Source organism: Mesoplodon bidens (genome assembly GCF_964165515.1).
Source record: "Mesoplodon bidens genome assembly, chromosome: 8".
NCBI classification, from domain to species: Eukaryota; Metazoa; Chordata; class Mammalia; order Artiodactyla; family Ziphiidae; genus Mesoplodon; species Mesoplodon bidens.
This window is the reverse complement of record NC_138165.1, coordinates 26,994,738-27,016,414: the sequence shown is the minus strand read 5'-3', so window position 1 is coordinate 27,016,414 and position 21,677 is coordinate 26,994,738. Positions and strand designations below refer to the sequence as shown.

Genomic DNA, 21,677 nt, shown 5'->3' with positions numbered 1-21,677 from the left:
CAAGTTGTTATTACCTTTAGGAATTAGCAAACTCTGGGAGGGGCAGTCTCTCTGGGTCTGTAAGGGCCCCAGAGTATCAAGAATACAGGAAATAAGAAAATATAGTTAACATAATTGGCTCTGTGATGAATGGATGACAAATAGACAAATGCAGAATCTAAGAAAACACAGACCACTACAAAAGCAGCAAATTAATTGAATTTATGTATTTATTGGAATGCTGATTTTTACCATTAAAAAATAGAAATCTTGGGCTTCCCTGGTGGTGCAGTGGTTGAGAGTCCGCCTGCCGATGCAGGGGACACGGGTTCGTGCCCCGGTCCGGGAAGATCCCACATGTGGCGGAGCAGCTGGGCCCGTGAGCCATGGCCACTGAGCCTGCGCGTCCGGAGCCTGTGCTCCGCAGCGGGAGAGGCCGCAACAGTGAGAGGCCCGCGTTCCGCAAAAAAAAAAAAAAAAAATAGAAATCTTGAGTTTGAACTAGTTTAAAAATTAATAATAAAAGGTATAGAAACTCAATAAAAATTTAAAACCTGTATAAAAGTATATAATGTGAAAAGTAAAAAGATTTTTCCACACCTATTCCTAATCCCATTTCTCAATTAACTTCTGATTAACATATTTTCTAAGATGCTTTTCTTTGCAGATGTATCCATCTCACTTAGGGTAAAAGCAGTGTTCTCACAATGTCTACAAGGCCCTGTTACCCCTGCTTGCTCAGTCCCTTCTCCTCCACTGGCTGTAACCCTCCAGGCAGGCTCCTGCCTCAGAGCCTTTGCTTCTCCTATTTCCCTGGCTCTTCCTAAGGACAGCAGCCTGACTTCCTCCCTCACTTCCCTCCATTCTGTACTCAAATACACCTCCTAGAGGTCTAGACTAGATAGTGGTGTCAAAAATCACAACCACCCCACACTTCTGTCCCCCTTCTCTGATTTCTTTGTATCCTTAGCACTTTGTACATGGTACATATGCCTTTTGTTTATTTCTCTTGTTTATTATGCATCTTCCCCACTGGAATGTAAGTTCTGTATGGGTAGAGATTTTTGTGTAGTGCCTGATACACAGAAGATGCTCAATAAACATTTCCTGAATGAATGGATGAATATCAAGCACAATTATATAATATATATTTATTTGTATAATTTTTTTTTTTTTTTTACTGAGTGGGATCACATTATATATATGATCTCCAGCTTGTTTTTTTTCACCCAGCAAGGAATCTCGGACCTTTTTCTATGTTAGTACATCTGGATGCAGTTCATTCTTTAAAGTAGCTGCATAGAATTCCAGAGTACAGATAAACCCTAATCTATTGAACCAGTCATTTACTGATGGTTATTAGGATGTTGAGAATTTCACCATTTCCTGCAATAACAACAAGTCAAGGAAAAGAATGCAGATCATTCAGGTTCAGGGTATGGGACTTGTTCTAGAACTGAGTAGGAGACTATTGGTCATTTTCTGACTTTCTTGTGCTGTAATTTTTATTTTTCTTTAATCCTTGCTACTCAGTTGGGATAAAGGTTGCTCCACTGAGGTATGGGCAGAGATGGACGTTGAAACCATCACAGGTACTTAACAATAATTCTATGTTAATTGTTACTAGAGCCAAGGGCAGACCTCTGTGCAGGCAGGCTATAGGCATATGGTGGGAGGCCTGTAGCCCGTGGAGGTCTGTGGTGGGGAAATGGAGGGGAGGATCCCTTCATTTCCTCTGACCTAAGTCACCCCATTTATCCATACCTGCATCTTGTCTTATATGCTCCTTGCTGACTTGTCCATTCATCTACCATGTCCCTTCAAAACTAATACCTGACACTCCATGTGCTGGCCAATTTCTCTTCTCTACAGTCATATCTTTCTTCTGTTTTCTATTCATTTAAACCACATTTCTCAGTCGCTTCCTCTGTAGAGCATAGTCACGTACTCTCTTTCCCCATTGAAATCTGCCCAGTCTCTGACATCTTCCATACAAAAGTTCAAGCCTCATCTCTCAGTGATGCTTAATGATATGGCCTTCATCTTGCCTTTCATTTCCTCCCTGGCCCTGGACCAGACCATCTGTTCCTTCCTAGCATGTCTGTTGCTTTAATCTGTTTCTGCCTCTGATCTTTGCTTGTTACACCTGCAAGCCCAGCCCATGTAATATGCTCTTCCTCCCTAACCTTCAGAAACCTCATCTGCTTCCCTGACTGATTGCAGCCTTCCAGGCTTCCCTGAGCGATTCTGCAGGCTACTTGAGCTGTGTTCTCCTGGGGACTGGGTGTTTATTCTCCATGCTATATCCCTTTTAGCTCTTTTGAATGTTCCCAGTTTGGCTTAATTAGGGTGCTGTGGGATCATACTTGGCCTTCCATTGTGGAGGAGACTAGGCAGGGGCATAGGAATGACAGGAAGGGCTTGTAAGATGGGCTGCCAAGCCTGGTGTCAGTGAGTTCCTGGTACCCCCCCAGCTCCTCTAAGGTGCCACTGGGGGAGAGGTCACTATTTTCAGGAGGGAGGGGCAGTTGGGTTTTAGAAAATACTGCTGGGTTATAGAAGAGATTTATTTTTACTGTAAGTTAGTGGTTCTTAGTGGTTTGGTTTTTTCCCCCCAATAGTGGGCCACTTGACGATAGCCATGAACACTCTTTCCAGAAAAACGCACATACACACAAATTTTTGAAGGAGCTTCCAAGATGTACCGGGAGCCCCTGAAGGCCATTAAAGATTCCATGGTCTCAGGTTAGAGCCCACTTCCCTAGATCATGTTTCATACTTGTTCTTAGCTGTTGTATTCCCCGTACCCCCTCGACCTGTCCATTGGTTGTGGCTGGAAAGCATTGTCTTAACAAGATAATGAAATAGACACAAAATGACTCTGATGATGGCATCTTTTGCTTTTTTTCCCCTTATTTTTAAAGCAAGTTTTGCTTCTCTTTGGAAATGTTCTATATTGGGAATTAAAGAATGAGATAGAGTTCTTTCCCTGAACTGTGCACAAATTTAGGATTACAAGGTTCTGTCTTGTATCTTAGTTATTTGTATTGCAGTATAGGTTGGCAGGGATTCCCCTCTAAGCTGCACTGGGGATTCTTCAACACTGGTTCTTTGCTTCTTTTCTCACACAACTCTTTTTAGGACTGGTGGAATGACTAGTAACAAAGGGAATAATAGAGCAGTGGGATAGCCTAGGTGTTAAGAGCATGGTTCCGCATAGGCAGGCTGATTTGAGTTAGGTAACTCAAGGATCTTAAACTGGTGACTCAAAGGCCAGAGAAACCAGTGAGTCATTTTTGTTTTGCCTGCTTAGCATTTGCTAAAGCAAAGTTATCTTTTTTTTTTTTTAATTTTATTTATTTATTTATGGCTGTGTTGGGTCTTCGTTTCTGTGCGAGGGCTTTCTCTAGTTGCGGCAAGTGGGGGCCACTCCTCATCGCGGTGCGCGGGCCTCTCACTATCGCGGCCTCTCTTGTTGCGGAGCACAGGCTCCAGACGCACAGGCTCAGTAGTTGCGGCTCACGGGGCTAGCTGCTCCGTGGCATGTGGGATCTTCCCAGACCAGGGCTCGAACCCGTGTCCCCTGCATTGGCAGGCAGATTCTCAACCACTGCACCACCAGGGAAGCCCAAAAGTTATCTTTTTTTAAAAAATTTATTTATTTTATTTATTTTTGGCTGTGTTGGGTCTTCGTTGTTGTGCGTGGGCTTTTCTCTAGTTGCGGTGAGCAGGGACTACTCTTCATTGTGGTGAGCGGGCCTCTCATTGCGGTGGCTTCTCTTCTTGCGGAGCATGGGCTTTAGGCACGCGGGCTCAGTAGTTGTGGCACATGGGCTTCAGTAGTTGTGGCTCGCGGGCTCTAGAGCTCAGACTCAGTAGTTGTGGCACACGGGCTTAGTTGCTCCGCAGCATGTGGGACCTTCCCGGACCAGGACTCGAACCCGTGTGCCCTGCATTGGCAGGCGGATTCTTAACCACTGTGCCACCAGGGAAGCCCCAGCAAAGTTATCCTGATCTCAGTAAAAGGCATTATCTTGATCTCAATAAAAGGAATGTGTAATTATTTGTCTTATACTGACCCTGTTAATGTGTTATGTCAGTTGCTTGACCTGAGGCAATTGAGTTTAGGATTTAGTTTCCCCATCTGCAAAATGGGCATGATGCCTATCTCAAAGCACTAAGTGACTTATGAATGTAAGAACTAAATGAGTTAGCCTGTAAATTCTGAACAAATTGTACATCTGATTATTAATAATAATCCACAGTGATGAATGCCTTAAGAAGTGCTAGAAGTGTGGGGATGGGGGAATAGGGGCAGATGGAGCTAAGAGATGTTGAGTCAATTTGAGAATAAAATTAGGCGTGTTTGCTGGGAAAGTCACATAAAGTGGGAGAGCACAATTTGATCCAGAAAGTTGCAGAACAGCAGCCTGGAGTTGCTGACACACAGCTCAGAGAAGTCAATGCCCAGGGTTCCGCTAGAATGGCAGTGTGTGGGTTCCACTGCTGTTTCTTGCAGGGGAAGTGAAGGCCTCTGCCCAGGCCTCTTTCCTGTCAACTCTCTCACCCTCAGGCCTTCTGTTCTTCCCACAGCTGCCTTCTTCCGCTGCCCACAGATTTCACAGCCGTTTCCAGACACAGGAATGCTTTTGATGCAGCAACATCCTCCACAGCCCTGGAAGGTAGGCCTGAGGTGCCATGGCCGCATCCTGGGTGTCTGAAGCTCATTTTAATCAGCAGCTGGGAAGCTCCCTAGGACTTCCAAGAGCTGACCGCCATGGCCTGGTTAAGCACTGACCTCTCACTGACTTGGGCTCTGTTGTTGTCTGTAGGATGGGAAAGGGTGTGTCAGGAGAGCACTTGATGGGGCAAGGTGGGCAGACTCTGCCTCCTGACTTTGGGTGGCAGGCTGTGGGTCTCAGCTGCATTATTAAGGAGTGCCGACTGCCATCATATCTGGAGAGCCTGAGGGTGGGACTGAGGTTGGATTGGGGACAGGGAGTGAAACTTTCAGTGTTGGCATGAGCTCAGAGGTTAGGATTGCAGATCCTGGGTTCAAATCTCAGCTTTGCTGTTTACAAGCTATGTGACCTTGGGAAAGTCACCTAATCCCCTGGAGCCTCAGTTTTGTCATCTATAAAAGGGGGATAATAATAGTACCTACTTCAGAGGATTGCTATAAAGACTGAGTGTATGTGTGTGTGTGTGCGTGCGCATGTGTGTGCGTGTGCTAGCTTACAAGCGTTAGCTACAATGACCTATTATTAGTGTAATACCAGGGCTTGGATTTCGGGGCTGGGCATTAGGGGTGGGCACTGGTCGGGGCTGGGGACTGGAATGAAGTAAACATGAATGAATGAATGAATGAATGAAACATAGCATTGGGGACAAACATTAGAAAAGTTGGGGTTAGGGTTGGCTCTGCGATATAGCTTGGGCCAGCACATTTGCTGCAGACTTTCATCAAGGGGTGAGAGACAGAAGCCGGGGATGGGGACAAAGGCTGCCTTCCCTACCCCCAATCCATGAGCATCAGTATGGACACACATATATATTCTTGCCTCTCCTGCTAGACGAGGGAGCCTGTAGCCCTGCAAGAGGCTAAGAAGGGGGAAGGAAGGTTCTAAGTTATTTGAACATAGCTCAAGAGCGATGGTGGCAGTAGAGCCAGTGCCAAAGGCTGGCTGAAGGGGAGATGTAACTGCTGTTATCGTGCATCTCCCAGGTCTCTTCCCCATAATGGCTCTCCTGCTGCCATAGTTGGGAAAACCCAAGAGAAGTCTTGGAAGTAGTTCTGAGTGCCCAGGACAGTGGAGATGACACCAAGCTTCCCCTATGGCTACTCTGACAGCAGCGAAGCTTGGACAGTGGGCTGGGGAGGATGGGATTCCCTGGAGAAGACCTCCTTGCCTAGATGGTGCATCAGGCCCATACACTTAGGTCCTGGTGCCATTGCACCTGACGGTGTATTGCCCTGTATTTGTGACCGTGGCCTTCATCACCTAGAGGCAGCTAGTGGCAGAGCTTGGTTCTGAAAAGGAGGAGATGTGTGCAGGAGATGGAGAAGGTCTGAGACCAGAGAAGGGCAGAGTCTCTCCATGAGCTCCAAAATGGTTTCCAGTTTCAGCCTGCTTTGAATTAAGTAGAGGAGACAGAAAAAGAATTTGCTTAAGCGTGGATGGGTGGTTGGACCAACGAAAAGAGCCAGAGTCCACCAGAGTCATTGTTTGGGGAAGGAGCAGAAGTAATTCGTTTTATATTGTTTCAGTATGCTGTTCAACTTTGTGCTGATTAGGACAAACACACAGTTAATATCCGCTAATTCATATGGCGCTGCCAGGACTCACCATGGGAATGCGCGTGTTTATTCCAAGGGTGCCAATTCTTGATGTTCTCAGAGCTGCAGGAACTGCCTTAGCCACGAGTGCTGTGGATGTGCTGGAGCTCTTGACTCATCAGCGTTGCTCCACCGCCCTCCACAGCCCCTGAATCCCTGAGGTGGCATAGCTTGGACATGCTACATCTGCTCTGTGTGTGTGTGTGTGTTTAACAGAGGCAAAGGGATGCTCTCACGTTGTGGTTTAGGGGCAGAAAGGAGACTTCTTTGAGAGCTAACCACCCTGGTGTTATTAAGACTTAGATTGTTATATTAGGATTCTTTTAAGTTATCTGTAATAAGAGTAAAGTGAAAGGAAGTGAGCACATGGGAGGTTGCTGGGCTCCAGCTGTGAAAATCAGAATGAGGAAACACCAGAGGCCTTCTCATTAGAACCGTGAATGGATGATAGAACACCCACCATTACCATTATTATTTGATGTCTTTCCCAGTTTGTCACTAGTGCAATTAAAGATGAAACAGAAACAAGATTTAGATTGTTGGAAAGGAAAAGACAAACTTTTATTGTTTACAGATGATATGATTGTATACCTAGCCTACTAAGAGAATCAAGCAAAATGAACCCCCAGCTATTGGATTTAATAAGAGAGTTTAGTGCGCTGGCTGCAAGCAGGATAGACATACTCAAATCGAAAGTTTTCCCACATGCCAGCATTGTTGGACTATAAAATATAATAAGAGAAAGAGAGATTGCATTTTTAAAAACAAATAAAACTTACAAAATACCCAGGAATAAACTTAGTGAGAAATGTGTTCTGGGATCTATATAAAGAAAACTTTAAAATCTCCTGAAAATAAAGATGTGAATAGAGAACCATATCACACTTTTTCCTTATTACAAATGTTATATTTATATCTTCTTTATTGCATTTCACTATATGCTACGGGTTGAGGATTCAATGGTGAAAAATACAGATACCTTTATGGAATTTACATTTGAAAGGAAGAGACGTTGATAAAAGAATAAACAAAACAAATTATTTACATGAATACAGCTTACCATAAGGATCGAGAGACATGGCCTTTCTCTTTGACTTCTGTGAGAGAGCTCCCTGACAGGCCCCTATTAGCTCTCTGAAGTACCCAAACATTTTTTTTTTTTAACTACAAATACACTGACTATAGCAAATTTGTTGAATAAGCAACAGATGACAAATCTAATTTAACTAAGAAAATATGCAGACGGGTCACTATAAACCACCTCAGCTCTCAGTTGTGGCCAGAGCTCACTGAGTACTGGGTTCTTTCCTTTAAAAGGAAAATAACTTTTTCTTTTACTTTGTTTAAATGCATTCTTGTGGGAATTCCTTGACGGTGCAGTGGTTAGGACTCTGTGATTTCACTACTGAGAGGGTGCCGGTTCAATCCCTGGTCAGGGAACTAAGATCCTGCAAGCAGTGTGGAGTGGCAAAAAACCAAACCAAACCAAACCAAAACTTGCCTATGTCACGTGAAAGACAGGAGGGCTTGATTTAGCCTGTGTCCCTGAGAGGTAGGGCAGGCCCACTTCTGGCTTTCACAGTATCCAATCTGAACTCTATTAGCTAATCATAAGGAGGTAGTGGCTTCTTCACTCTGGAGACTATCACAGTTTTGTGGACTGCTGCTTGGCTTGAATGGTTAACCAGAGAAGGATGCTATTTAAATAGTTTCGCATCATTATTTATTATAAAAATGAACAGGATAAAAAATACCATTGAAGCATAGGGTGGTGAACTGAATGTGGAGAAAGAACCAGTTTGCAGTATGATATTTTCTAAAATTTTTTCTTCTCCATTTATTACCGATCTCTTATACTTTTCATCTTCTTCATCTGCCCTGGTCACACCCTGGATGAAAGTTTACTGATTTCCTTTGCAATTTCTGCCCATATCTTCTATCATCTTCTATCCTTTGGCTCTGTCAGAATTTTCCAAGGGGGCCTATAGCTAACAGATAATGTTCAACTTTAGAGAATAAAGAAAGCCGCTAACCATATTCCACACAGAGTGTCCTCCTTTGATGCTCTCTTTATATAGCATGCTAAGTACATATGGAATTAATTTCTCTCTGAGGCTTACAAGTTGCCAACTGATACATTTGTTTCCAGAAGGAAGGTAAGTATAGGCCAGGTGCTGAGGTAGGTTAGTTTTTGTTTGTTTGTTTTAAAAATTTTTATTGGAGTATGGTTGATTTACAATGTTGTGTTAGTTTCAGGTGTACAGCAAAGTGGATCAATTATACATATACATATACATATACATATATCCACTCTTTTTTAGATTCTTTTCCCATATAGGCCATTACAGAGTATTGAGCAGAGCTCCCTGTGCCATACAGTAGGTCCTTATTCATTATCTATTTTATGTATGGTAGTGTGTATGTGTCAATCCCATTCTCCCAGTTTATCCCTCCCCCCCTTTACCCCCTGGTAACCATAAGTTCGTTTTCTACATCTGTAACTCTATTTCGTTTTGTAGCTAATTTCATTTGTACCCATCTTTTAGATTCCACATATAAGTGATATCACATGATATTTGTCTTTGTCTGACTTTTCACTCAGTATGACAGTCTTTAGGCCCATCCATGTTGCTGCAAATGGCATCATTTTGTTCTTTACTTATGGCTGAATAATATTCCATTGTATATATGTACCACATTTTCTTTATCCATTCCTCTGTTGATGGACATTTAGGTTGTGTCGATGTCCTGGCTATTGTAAATAGTGCTGCAATGAAAATGTTTCCGTTTGGAGAAGAGCTGAGGGTGCTACTTCACCATGGCAGCAGCCAAGAATTTGAGGACTGTTCTCAAGGAGACTTAGCCCTAGCTTTGCCTTCTGGGCCAAGGAAGCAGGGATTTGAATGATAAACTGTGAGAGCTTGAAGAGGACTTTAAAAACATTCATTCCAATCACTCTTTTAAACTAATGAAGAAACAGAAGCCCTGAGAGGTGAAATGACTTTCCCAAGGAGATTCCCAATTTTTAGCCCAGTAGTATTCCTAACATACCTTGGCATCTGTTATAAACTTTGGAAGCCACTGTTGGAATCTACTAGTGATCTGATCAGAGGGCTGTGGGCGTGGCTCCCTCTTGCTACAGGGCAATGAGGAGGTCATATGGTATCTTTTCTTCCAGAGACTGGGAGAATGATTCATCTTGAAGTCACAAAGAGACAGTAACAGATTCCTAAAGCTGCACACATCCATGAGAAAATGACAAACACGTGAGGTGCTGAAGCAGAAAAATGCTCTTAGTGATACAGCTGTGAAGAGGGAAAGCCTGTACCCTTTTGGGCAGTGGAAACCATGCTTTGCTTGGAACAGGTGTGAGTTCAGCTTCAAGTGCTTCAGGAGGGTCAGATTAGAAGGCATTTGAAACAAAAGATAATTTACAAGGACACGGGGAATGCTTTACTGTTCAGGATCATGAAGAAACTAAAAAAACACACAGTTGAGATCAGGTTCAAGTCTCCACCCCCTACATTTTAGTTGAAAATTGTCAAATCTACAGGAAAGTTGAAAGGATAATAAAATTAACATCTATACATCCTTTGCTTAGGTTGACCAATTGTTAACATTTGAAAGTTGCAGATATTGTGACCCTTGACTTTAGCAAGCATCTCTTGAGAATAATGACCCTTCCCCTATGTAACCATAATACCATGATCATACCTGAGAAAATTAGCAATAATTCTGATGTATAATTTGTATTCAGTTTCTCCCCAAATGTCTTTTTTTATTATTTATTATTTAAAAAAATTTTTGGCCGCACTGCACAGCTTGTGGGATCTTAGTTCCCTGACCAGGGATCAAACCCGTGCCCCCTGCAGAGGAAGCACAGAGTCCTAAACACTGGACCACCAGGGAATTCCCCCAAATGTCTTTTTATGATTATTTTTTCAGTCTGGGATCCAATCAAGATTCATGAATTATGTTTAGTTGTTATGTCTTCAGTCTCATTTAATATAGAATAACTGCCCCCTCCCTTTTTGATGACACTGGTTTTTTGAAGAGACCAAGCCAGTTCCCTTGTAGAATGTATCACATTCGGCATTGGTCTGATGGTTTTTTCTTGATTACTTTTAGGGAAATATTTTTGGAAAAAATGTTACATAGGTGAGATTGTGTGTCTCTTTTTGCATCACACCAGAAAGCATATAATATGCTGCTAAGTGTGGTCATTCAGTTAGTGATCCACCAGTTAGTGATGTGTCCCCCATATTCCTACATTTCTCCCTTTATAATTAGTAAATCCTCTGTGCAGTGATACTTTGAGTCGATGTGAATATACTGTTTCCCCTACATTTTTTGCATCCATTGCCTAAATTAATAATTACATCACAGGTTGCAAAATGGTCATTTTCTAATCCTATCATTCCTTCTATATTTATTAGTTGACATTCTTCTATGAGGAAAATCTCTCTTTCTCCTTCTCTCTTTTGAGTATCACCATGAAACATGGATTATTACTATTTTTTACAAACAATCCATTATTATCATTACTCCATTTCCATTTGCTGCTCAAGTTGTTCCAAATTTGGGTAGCAGGAACCCTTTCAAGCTGCATCCTATAACCTCCTGTGACCTTTTGACATGTCCTGGTTAGTCTTTGAATACTTCCGTGCTTTCTGGCGCAACAAAATATCCCGGGTTCACTTGTATTTTCCCTATCCTAGACTTGGAATCAGTATTTTATCAAAGGATTCTTTTTTTTTTTTTTTGCGGTACGCGGGCCTCTCACTGTTGTGGCCTCTCCCGTTGCGGAGCACAGGCTCCAGACGCGCAGGCTCAGTGGCCATGGCTCATGGGCCCAGTCGCTTCACGGCATGTGGGATCTTCCCGGAATGGTGCACGAACCCGTGTCCCCTGCATCGGCAGGTGGACTCTCCACCACTGCGCCACCAGGGAAGCCCTATCAAAGGATTCTTATGGAGAATGACATTTAAGCCATGGCCCAAGAACCAAGCTCATTGGTACTGTGGCACATTCACATTAAAATGAAGTCAACTTATGACAAATTTTCGTTATGTATTTTCTGTTATATATAAATAGTTAAATTTCCTGATCTCAAAATTAGATAAGTCAGGAGTGAATAGCCAGTATCAGTAATAAGAATTCTTGAAGAAGTCCTAAGCGTTAAAAAACCCCCGAGTACTGTATAATTTGAGGGAAACTGTATTAGTTTCCTGTGGATGCTGTAACAAAGTACCACAAACTAGGTGGCTTAAAATAACATAAATTTATAGCCTCACAGTTCTGGAGGCCAAAAGTCTGAAATCAAGGTGTTGGCAGGTTCCTCTGAAACCTGCAGTGGAGAACCCTTGCTTGCCTCTTCTAGCTTCTGGGTGTTTACTGGCAATCCGTGCTGTTCCTTGGCTTCTAAATGCATCACTGAAACTTCTGCCTCCATTGTCACATGGCCATCTTTTTCCTGCATGTCTCTGTCTTTGTGACTCTTCTTTCTTATAAGGACATCAGTCATATTGGATTAAAGACCCACTCTCCTCTAGTATGACCTCACCTTAAAACTTGATGACACCTGCAAAGACCCTGTTTCCAAATTAGGTTACTTTCACAGGTACCAGAGGTTAGGACTTCAACACATCTTTTTTGGGGGATCCAATCCTACCTATAATATACACCATAATCCAGGAGTTAAATGTTCAATGAAGTGTTTAGCTAGAGTAAGGAAACATCAGTTTATAGAAAAGCACTTCCTTGCTTTCTGGTGCAACAAAATATCCCAGGTTCACTTGTATTTTCCCTATCCTAGACTTGGAATCAGTATTTTATCAAAGGATTCTTATGGAGAATGACATTTTAGCCATCACTCCTGTAAATTCTGACAACAGCTCTCTAAATTGAATGAAAAAAATACATAAGAAATATTTATAGTATTGTAATCAGTTTTATATTATGTATTGGTTAGATAAAAGGGATAGGAGAAAGAGAGGGGTGGAAGACAATGAGAGACATACTGAGAGGACAGAGAGAGCACTTTAGACAACAGGGGATAAGAGAATGAGGGACCGTGAGAGAGGGATAAGTAGAGGGGTTTAAATAGGGAGAAAGCAGGAGAAAGAGATCTTTTGCCCATTCGGCTGGATTCACACTGTGTGACTTCACAGTCCATCCTGACTTTTAAGCTAATACCACATTTTTGACTTGTGCTTTTTTTTTTTGCGATACGGGGGCCTCTCACCATTGTGGCCTCTCCCGTTGCAGAGCACAGGCTCCGGACGCGCAGGCTCAGCGGCCATGGCTCACGGGCCCAGCCGCTCCGTGGCATGTGGGATCTTCCCAGACGGGGGCACGAACCCGTGTCCCCTGCATCAGCAGGCGGACTCTCAACCACTGCGCCACCAGGGAAGTCCCTGTGCTTCTTTATTAATGAGGCTGAATATTAGTCTCTTTTACTCCTTGGCATGGATAGGGTGGGGACTGTGTGAAGTGTGTACCCTTTTGGCTTGAGGTGCATCTTACCTGAGAGGTAGGGGCCATGAGTAACACCAGGACCAGAGTTTGGGGGCCAGATCTGTGCCTGGGTGAGGCCAGTGTCTAGGTTACCAAATCCAAGGGGTCAGCCTTAAACTGGACATGAGTGTGACCTGAGGAGCTAGTCCAAAGTCTGGTCGCCGAATTTGATAGGAATTATGGCGGGAACCAGAGCTTGTAGCTAGGAATGGGTACTTAGCCAATACATAAGAGTGTGGCAAAGGGTAGGCAGGGGTGCCAGTCCCCATGTGCCAGAGCAGATACAAGGAAGGTTCAACTTTGTGTGTCTTCCTTTGGGACCTCTCATCTGCCAGCCCCTTTAGCATCTGTCTGATGGAAGTTGGGGGAGTGGCACCTCGAGGACGTGCTAGTGTGAAGGCCTCAGCATTTGCAGGATACAGGCCTCCCTTGTCTCTTTCAGCAGAACCAGGTCCTGAACTAAGGTCAGCCTGACCTGACCTTAGTGACCACTCACCCCCTGTACTGCAGCGTCCAGACTTCTCCAAGAAGCTTGATAAACAATTACATGTTCCTGGTAGTGTTAGGGGCACTGGAGATCTATGGGGGACAAGGCAGACCTATGGGGGACAGGGCCGTGCTCTCCTGGGGCTGACATTCTAGTGCACATAACTCCTAAGCCTGAAGCTGAGCCCTACTCTACTATATGGGGGTAAAGTTACCACAAGGGCTCATTCAGTTGTGTTGTGCTTTGCTTTTCTTGTTTAGTGTAGTATTCTTTTAGGTGAAAGTTTCTAATAGTAAATGATTAAAATCATAACTACAGACTAGTCCCAGACAATTCTTTGCTTTTGTGACCTTTTACCATAGACAAAATGAGAATAGAGTTATGAAAATGAATCATATATTTTTAATATTATTCTATAACAAAAATGTTTTCTTGGCATCACTTAGTACACATTAATACCAGGTTTGTTCATATGCTATACAAGTTTTTTAAAAAATTGAGGTAAAATCCACATAGCAAAAGTAACCATTTAAAATTAACCATTTAAAAGTGAACAATTCAGTGGCACTTAGTATATTCAAAATGTTGTGCAACCACCAAATCTATCTAGTTCCAAAACCTTATCATCACTCTGAAAGGAAATTCTATACCCATTGAGTTGTCTCTCCCCGTTTTCCCTCCCCCAGCAACCACCAATCTGCATTCTGTCTCTATGGATTTACCTATTCTGGGTATTTCATATAAAAGGAGTCATACAATATATGACTTTTTTTTTTTATGTCACCAAGTCCCCTACTGATGAACATTGGAATCTTGTGCTATTATAACTTGTTATGGGTGGAGTTGTTTCCCCCTCAAATTTATATATTGCATCCCTAACCCCCAGTGCAATTGTATTTGGATATAGGGCTTTAAAGAGGTAATTAAGGTGAAATGAAGTCATGTGAGTGGGGCCCTAATCCCATAAGACTGGTATCCTTATAAGAATAAGAAGGCATACCAGGGATGCATGTGCACAGAGAAAAGGCCATGTGAAGACACTGTGAGAAGGTGGCCATCGGCAAGCCAAGGACAGAGGCCTCAGGAGAAACCAAACCCGATGACACCTTGATCTTGGACTTCTAACCTCTAGAACTGTGAGAAAATAGATCTCGGTTTTTTAACCCAGGCAGCCTGTGGTATTTTGCTGTGACCACCCGAACAGACTAATATATAAATTGAGACAGACATTCACAATAACTTCAGCTAGTACAAGGCAGGGACCTAAAACAGCATAAATATCTGTTGATTTTAGGGGCTAAAAAGGGCCCTTTCATTTTCTTTTTTTAAAAAATTGAGGTATAATTGACATATAACATTATATTAGTTTCAGGTGTACAACATAACGATTCAATATTTGTATACATATACTGCAAGATGATCACCACAGTAAGTCTAGGTAACATCTGTCCCCATACATAGTTAAAAATCTTCCTTCTTGTGATGAGAACTTTTATGATCTACTCTCTTAATGACTTTCCAATATGCAAAACAGTATTAACTATTTATTTTGTAACTGGAAGTTTGTCTCCTTGACCTATTTTGGATCTATTCTGGATAGTTCAGATAAATGGAATCATACAACATGTGACCTTTTGTGTCTGGCTTCTTTCATTGAGCATAATGTTTTTGACATTCATCTACTTTGTAGCATATATCAGTACTTTGTTCCTTTTTGTGGCTCCATAATCCATTGTGTGTATACACCACAACTTGTTTATCCATTCATGTGTTGATGGACATTTGAGTTGTTTCCACCTTTTGGTTATTGTGAATAGTGCTGCTATGAACATGTGTGTCACATGTGTACATATGTACATGTATTTGAGCACCTGCTTTCAATTCTTTTGGATATGCTGTTCTGCCTTAAATCACTAAGAGTACCCAGGACTCTGCCTAACCTAGGTCCTCAATGCCATCAGCATTTGGGTCTGTCATCCATTGCTGATTGGGTAACTCTCTTAACTCTACGTTGCCCTTTTCCTGGGCAAGCTTCTGGTCTCCAGTCCACTCTCATCTGGGAGATGGGGTGGGCTGGAGGAGCCTGTACAGCACTTTTACATCTACATACATAGTTCCTGAGAAGACTAATTTGATTATTTGTTTAGTCAATCAACAAATTTCTTTTGAACATCTATTCTGTGAAAGGCGCTGTGCCAGAACACTTAGAGGATAGGAAGAGATCTAAATTATGATCCTTGTTCACCAGTGCTGTGCTTACTAGCCAGTGACAGATGATCTTTCATGCAAAGAACTCTAAACCCAGGCACTCGACAAGTGTCCTGTGCCAAATACAGGACAGAGGGAGAGAGCCCTTCTTGCTGGGGTGACCAGGGAGGCTTTATCTAGGAGGCATCACTTGAAGTGAATGTAGGCTGTTAATAGGTGAGACACTGGGGAAGGTATTTTTCATGGCAAAAGTGTGGCAGTAGGAACTTCAGTGCATAGATCAGTTTGGCCAGAGCAAGGGTTAATATAGGGCGGGAAGACTGATGGAGGGCTTGGTTGCAAAGGCTTGAGAGTTTGCACTTTATCCTGAACCGAAATAGAATCTAGTAGGAAGCAGTCTAATAATTGGGGATAAATCTTTATTTTATTTCATTTTTATGGCTGTAAGGTTGTGATGATCTTTAGCATTGATGCGTGGTCATAGTTTAGAATAGTTACTCTTGCCAAATGCTTGAGCGCCTTCAACTGTTGAGTCACTTATGTTTCGCTTCTCTGATACTTACTGATACTCTTTCTGAGAACTTGCCCAGCAGGTAAATTATAAGCCTATGCTGGAGTGCGTTCGGTGGAACATCACTTCTGTGAATAGGATTGCATGGTCAAATACATTTGAGAATCACTGTATATAGTGTCTCTCTCTCTAAAAGTTTCACAGTGCCCATTAACAAATTAAAGGCTTTGCAAAATCCTGCAGCAAAAAAAAAAAAAATGGCTTCATTTGTTTAGTCCAGCATTTCCTAAATTTATCTCTGTAGTGGGGTGAATGGTGGGCCCCCCCCTCCAAAAGATACATCCACATCAAATCCCTGGAAACTGTGAATGTTATGTTCTTTAGAGAGTCTTTGCAATTGTAACTAAGTTAAGGGTCTCAAGACAAGATCACCCTGAATTATATGACTGTACCCTAAATCCAATATGTCCATATAAGAGAAAAATAGAGGGCAATTTGAGACAGACAGAAGAGAAGACAGACACGGAGGAAAGATGATGTGAAGACTGAGGCAGAGTTTGGAGGGAAGTGGCCATGAGCCAAGGAAGCCGAGGATTGCCGACAGCTACCAGAAAATGGAGGCCGGGAAGGATTTTCCCCTAGAACCTCTAGTGGAAGGGTAGCCCTGCTGACAGCCTGATTTCAGACTCTTGGCCTCCAGAACCGTGTGGGAATACATTTCTGTTGTTTTAAGCCACCCAACTGGTGGCAATTTGTTATAGAAGCCCTTGGAAACTATAGGCATACCTCGTTTTATTGTGCTTTGCAGATATTGCCTTTTTTTTTTTTTTAAACAAATGCAAGGTTTGTGGCAACCCTGGGCTGTCAAATGATGGTTAGCACTTTTTAGCAATAAAGTGTTTTTTGTTTGTTTGTTTTTTTTGTTTTTTTTGCGGTACACGGGCCTCTCACTGCTGTGGCCTCTCCCGTTGCGGAGCACAGCCTCTGGACGCGCAGGCTCAGTGGCCATGGCTCACAGGTCCAGCCGCTCTGCGGCATGTGGGATCTTCCCGGCCCGGGGCACGAACCTGTGTCCCCTGCAAGGGCAGGCGGACTCTCAACCACCGCGCCACCAGGGAAGCCCAAAGTTTTTTTCTTTAAATTAATACGTGTACATTTTAAAGACATAATGCTATCACACACTTAATAGACTACAGTATAGTGCAAATAAAACTTTTGTATGCAGTGGGAAACCAAAAGATTCATGTTACTCACTTTATTGCAATATTCGTTTTATTGCAGTGGTGTGGAACCGAAATTACAAGGTCTCTGAGGTATGCCTGTAATCCATTTGCCCATAAAACTCTTTTTTAAAAAAGCTTTTCATGGAACAACTACTGTGTATGCCCAAATATGAAGTAAGGTTTTCTTCTTCCAAATTATCCTTCATGGATATGTAAGATGGAGATGAATATATAAGATACATAAGATGGAGTTTCCTGATATTCAAGGGCTTTCAAGATCTCATATTTCAAGCCAGTTTCTCAATCACTTTCTTTTGAACAACTAAAGCACTGTATGAGGAAAACGTGATCCTGAGACAGCTTTAATCAATGTTAGTTTTTTTTTTTTTTACATCTTTATTGGAGTGTAATTGCTTTACAATGGTGTGTTAGGTTCTGCTTTATAACAAAGTGAATCAGTTATACATATACATATGTTCCCATATCTCTTCCCTCTTGCGTCTCCCTCCCTCCCACCCTCCCTATTCAATGTTAGTTTTAGTAGTTGGTAAAGGTTGTCTGATGGAATTAGTTTAAAAAAAAAAAGGGAGGGAGCAAATAAATGTAACAAAAAATTGGTAATTATTCTTGAGAGTATGAGGCAGATGCTATGGACCAGCTTGCTCATCGTCTTCTCAAACTTTCTTCTGATCTGTCTTCCTACATTGAAGAAGCTGGAAAGCTAAAAAGAACGTTTTCTTAGACTCTGCCGTGAGCATTTGGAGGTACTTTAGGTTCCAAAAGTCAGATTAACTTGCATGAAACTTGATTTCGGAACAAGGCATTCACTTTGGTTTGTGGATGGTAGCAGAGGGGATATTCAACAGCAGACTCTCGGCTCAGCTGGCAGCTTTCTGATTATAGCGTAAGTGGCACAATGTTGCATGCTGCAGCGGCAAACCCAGATTTGGCTTGTGGCTTTTTGTCTTCTGGCCAATCCTCTGGTGTGGCTTTGGAATTATTCTTGGAAGCTCAGCCTAGAGTCTGTTTCTTGCCAAACCCTCCCCACCCACCCCCACTTCAGTGATTCTGGAAATTATGATATTGTTACAAATCTCCTCTTGTGTTAACTAGTCAGAACAGATTCTGTTCTCTGCAGCTAGACCCTTACTGATACAGGGTATGACCTCCCTATGCAAGTATTTGGTGTGTATGTAAAAAGCAATGATTAAAAAGCAATATAGTTAGTGAATATGTCAAAGAGATAAATCTAAACCTATAGCACAAATTTGAAAAAAAAAAACCTGAATTTATATAACTATGGTTAGGATTAAAATGTCCAGTGACAGCACCATACACGGATTTAAAAAAATAATGTATGTAAATAAAAGTGACTGTGTTAGATGCTTTAAGAAGGGCCTCTTGGCATGACTGAGATACTGACACACTCAGGTGAGAGTTTAAATAAAATTGCTTCATAAAAAGCGAGAGGAAAAAAAAGCAGTATTACAAAATCAACCTGCTATTTCACACGTGACTTAAACTTTAACGTGTAACTAAAGGGATGAATTCAATCCTATACACAGACATTTAACTCTCTTATCTATTGCTGAAACATTTATATTTTTAAGGTGGCCAAAAGGCCCCCCCAAACCGTAACCTTGTTTTTTAAGAGGGTTTTCCCTTGCAAAATGTGAGATCCCTGTATATTCAGAGTTACCTGATATTCACGAGTTATGGCATTAATATGGCCTGAAACTAATATGCACAGGGCGACCTTTGAGAAATGCTGGCCTACTGGACCAAGGCTTTTATGACATAGATTGTTTCTTCTGTTTTTTTTCTCCTGTTCTTGACGTCTGCATCGTTTCTGTCTTTCCCCCACTCCTAACACAATGAATAAGACATGGTCTCGGCCTCAGGGAACTTGTAGGTCCAGTAACGAGGATGATGTGAAGATCTGATTCACAGTGGAAAGACCTTCACACAGGCCATGACAGTAAGTAAGGGGACACGTCTACTTAACCTAGAGGCCGATTTCAGGAAGGAGTGGCATTTTGGTCGAGCCTGCTTATAGTCAGTTCTACTGTCCATAGATTCTACTAGACCATAATAAGAGTCATCCTTCAGATAGAAATTGATAGTTCCTTCCTTGGACTTCATAAATGACCAGTTGTCCAGAATTCTGAATAAAATACCGCAGGCCTCTCAAACCAGAACTTCTCCGGCAAGCCGAATTTTACCCACAGGGTGAGTGCGGTAAGAAAGAGCTGTGGAATTTAGCAACAGTGTCTTGGCAAACAGACTCCCTCCGTTTACAGAGGAAGGACACTGGGTCCGCATCACCTTTCGTTGAGACTGTAACTGGCAGAAAGCAGTGACTCTCCGGGTCCTCGCCCCACCCACCGGTCGCCGGGGCGGCCGTGGGGCGCAGTTTCTCCGGCGGCCCGCTGGGTCGCACTGTGACCCTACGGATGCGCGCCCGGGCCGGGCCGGGGCGCTCGGGAGCGGCCGGCTTCAGCCCCTGCGCGCAGGTGGCAGCGCCGAATCGGGGCGCAGCTGATGCCGGGCCGCCGGCCTCACGGAGCGGTGCCCGACGCAGAGCTTTCCAAATCCCGAAAAGTTGCCCTTGACAGTATATTCCAGGGCTGGACCTCGCCGGCCCGAGGGGCTGCCCTGCGCCACCTTCTGGAAGGGTGCGAGTTCCGGCCGTCCTGGCTGTCCCCCTTGTCCCGGGAATTTGGCGCCTCGATTTGCTGTCGCCCCCTCGGATGGCACGAAAGAGTGGTCTCTGAGAAGAGAAGGCCTGGGGGCTTCAGTCGCGGTTAGGGCAACGGGTTGGTCCTCGGGCGCGGCCACACTCGTTCCAACTCGCTGTATGCTGGTGGGAAGTGCTACTCCAGTTTCTTTGTTACATTGCTTTAATTTTTAAAAACAATATCTGCACGTTTTTAATTTTTAATTTTATTTAAAAAATTGTCTGCATTTGACTTTTCATGAGTGCTCATTGCTGGGGTTGGATGTGGAATCTCCTTCCTCCTGACTCAAAGCACCATGGAGTCCCCCGCTCTGCTTAAATATTAATTTAATATTTATTCAAAATAATTAGCTAGTTTTTAAAATGGAAAAATAATAAATACATATGGTAGAAACTTCAAGCAGTACAGAAGCCTCTCCGCCCTTTTATATGGCCCCAAGCCCCCTTCTCAGAGGCAGCCACTGCTAATACTTTCTTTTGATTTATTCCAGAACACAAGTATATGGATATCTCCTTTGAAATGTCCTCTGTACACAGGAACTGTGCACCCCTTCTCTTCTCCCTTTATAATATATCCTGGAGATGGCCTAACATCAGCACAGGTAGATCCTGGGCATTCTTTTAGAATGGCTGCCTGGGGTTCTGGTATGCAGCACACCATAATTATTCAATCAGCCTTCCACTAAAGGATATCGAGGTTGTTTCCGTTCTTTTGCTGTTGCAAACAATTCAGTGAACATCTGTGTTTACGTGTTTGGAGTACATGTGCAACTGTGTCTATAGGATAAATTCCTAGCAGTGGAGTTGTCTTGATGAAGAATATTTGCATTATTAATTTGATAGATCTTGCCAGTTAAAGGTAGCACCAAGTCGTACTCTCCTCAGTGACTACTCCCCATCCCCCACTTTGTTAACAATAAGTTTACTGAGCTTTTAAAAATACTATTTGCCAACGTGAAAGATGGAAAAGTAGCATGTCATTGGGGCTGGGACGCAGTGGTTGAGAATCCGCCTGCCAATGCAGGGGATATGGGTTCGAGCCCTGGTCCGTTGCAGAGCAACGAAGCCCGTGCGCCACAATTAACTGAGCCTGCGCTCTAGAGCTCGTAGGCCACAGCTACTAAGCCCGCGTGCTGCAACTACTGAAGCCCACGCCCCTAGAGCCCGTGCTCTGCAACAAGAGAAACCACCGCAATGAGAAGCCCGCGCACCACAACGAAGAGTAGCCCCCCGGCTCGCTGCAACTAGAGAAAGCCTGTGTGCAGCAATGAAGACCCAACGCAACCAAAAATAAATAAATAAATAATAAATTTATTTTTTAAAAGGCAGCATGTCATTGTTTTAATTTGCATTCTTTAAATTTTGAGTGAGGTTTATTTTTCACATGAATAAAGCAATTTGAATTCTATGAGTAGATGGTTCCTCTCCTTCTCCTGCTTCTGTTGGATTGTTGGACTCTTTCTTATGGATTGCAAATGCTTTTTATACATTAAAGAAATTAGACTTTTGGCTCTTACATCTATTCAGTCTTTTGACGTCATTTACCTTTCATAAATTTTCATATTTATAGAGTCAAATTTATCAGTCTTTTACTTTATAGCTGCTGGGTTTTCTGTTTTGTTTAAAAAGACCTTCCTGACCCAAATATTGCATTCACATGTCCCCAGCTTTTAGTCTTT

General features: G+C 42.8%; 1 protein-coding gene across 1 annotated transcript in view; it reads left to right on the top strand.

The window, feature by feature from the left end:
• LOC308621304 (uncharacterized protein) overlaps positions 1–21,341 on the top strand; it is a gene marked incomplete at its 5' end in the record, with an annotated part of 55,824 nt that extends 34,483 nt beyond the window's left edge. The window contains 3 exons of the mRNA XM_081241747.1: positions 4,573–4,661; positions 19,145–19,239; positions 20,490–21,341. The remainder of the gene's footprint in view (positions 1–4,572; positions 4,662–19,144; positions 19,240–20,489) is intronic.
• Between the last annotated feature and the right edge of the window lie 336 nt (positions 21,342–21,677).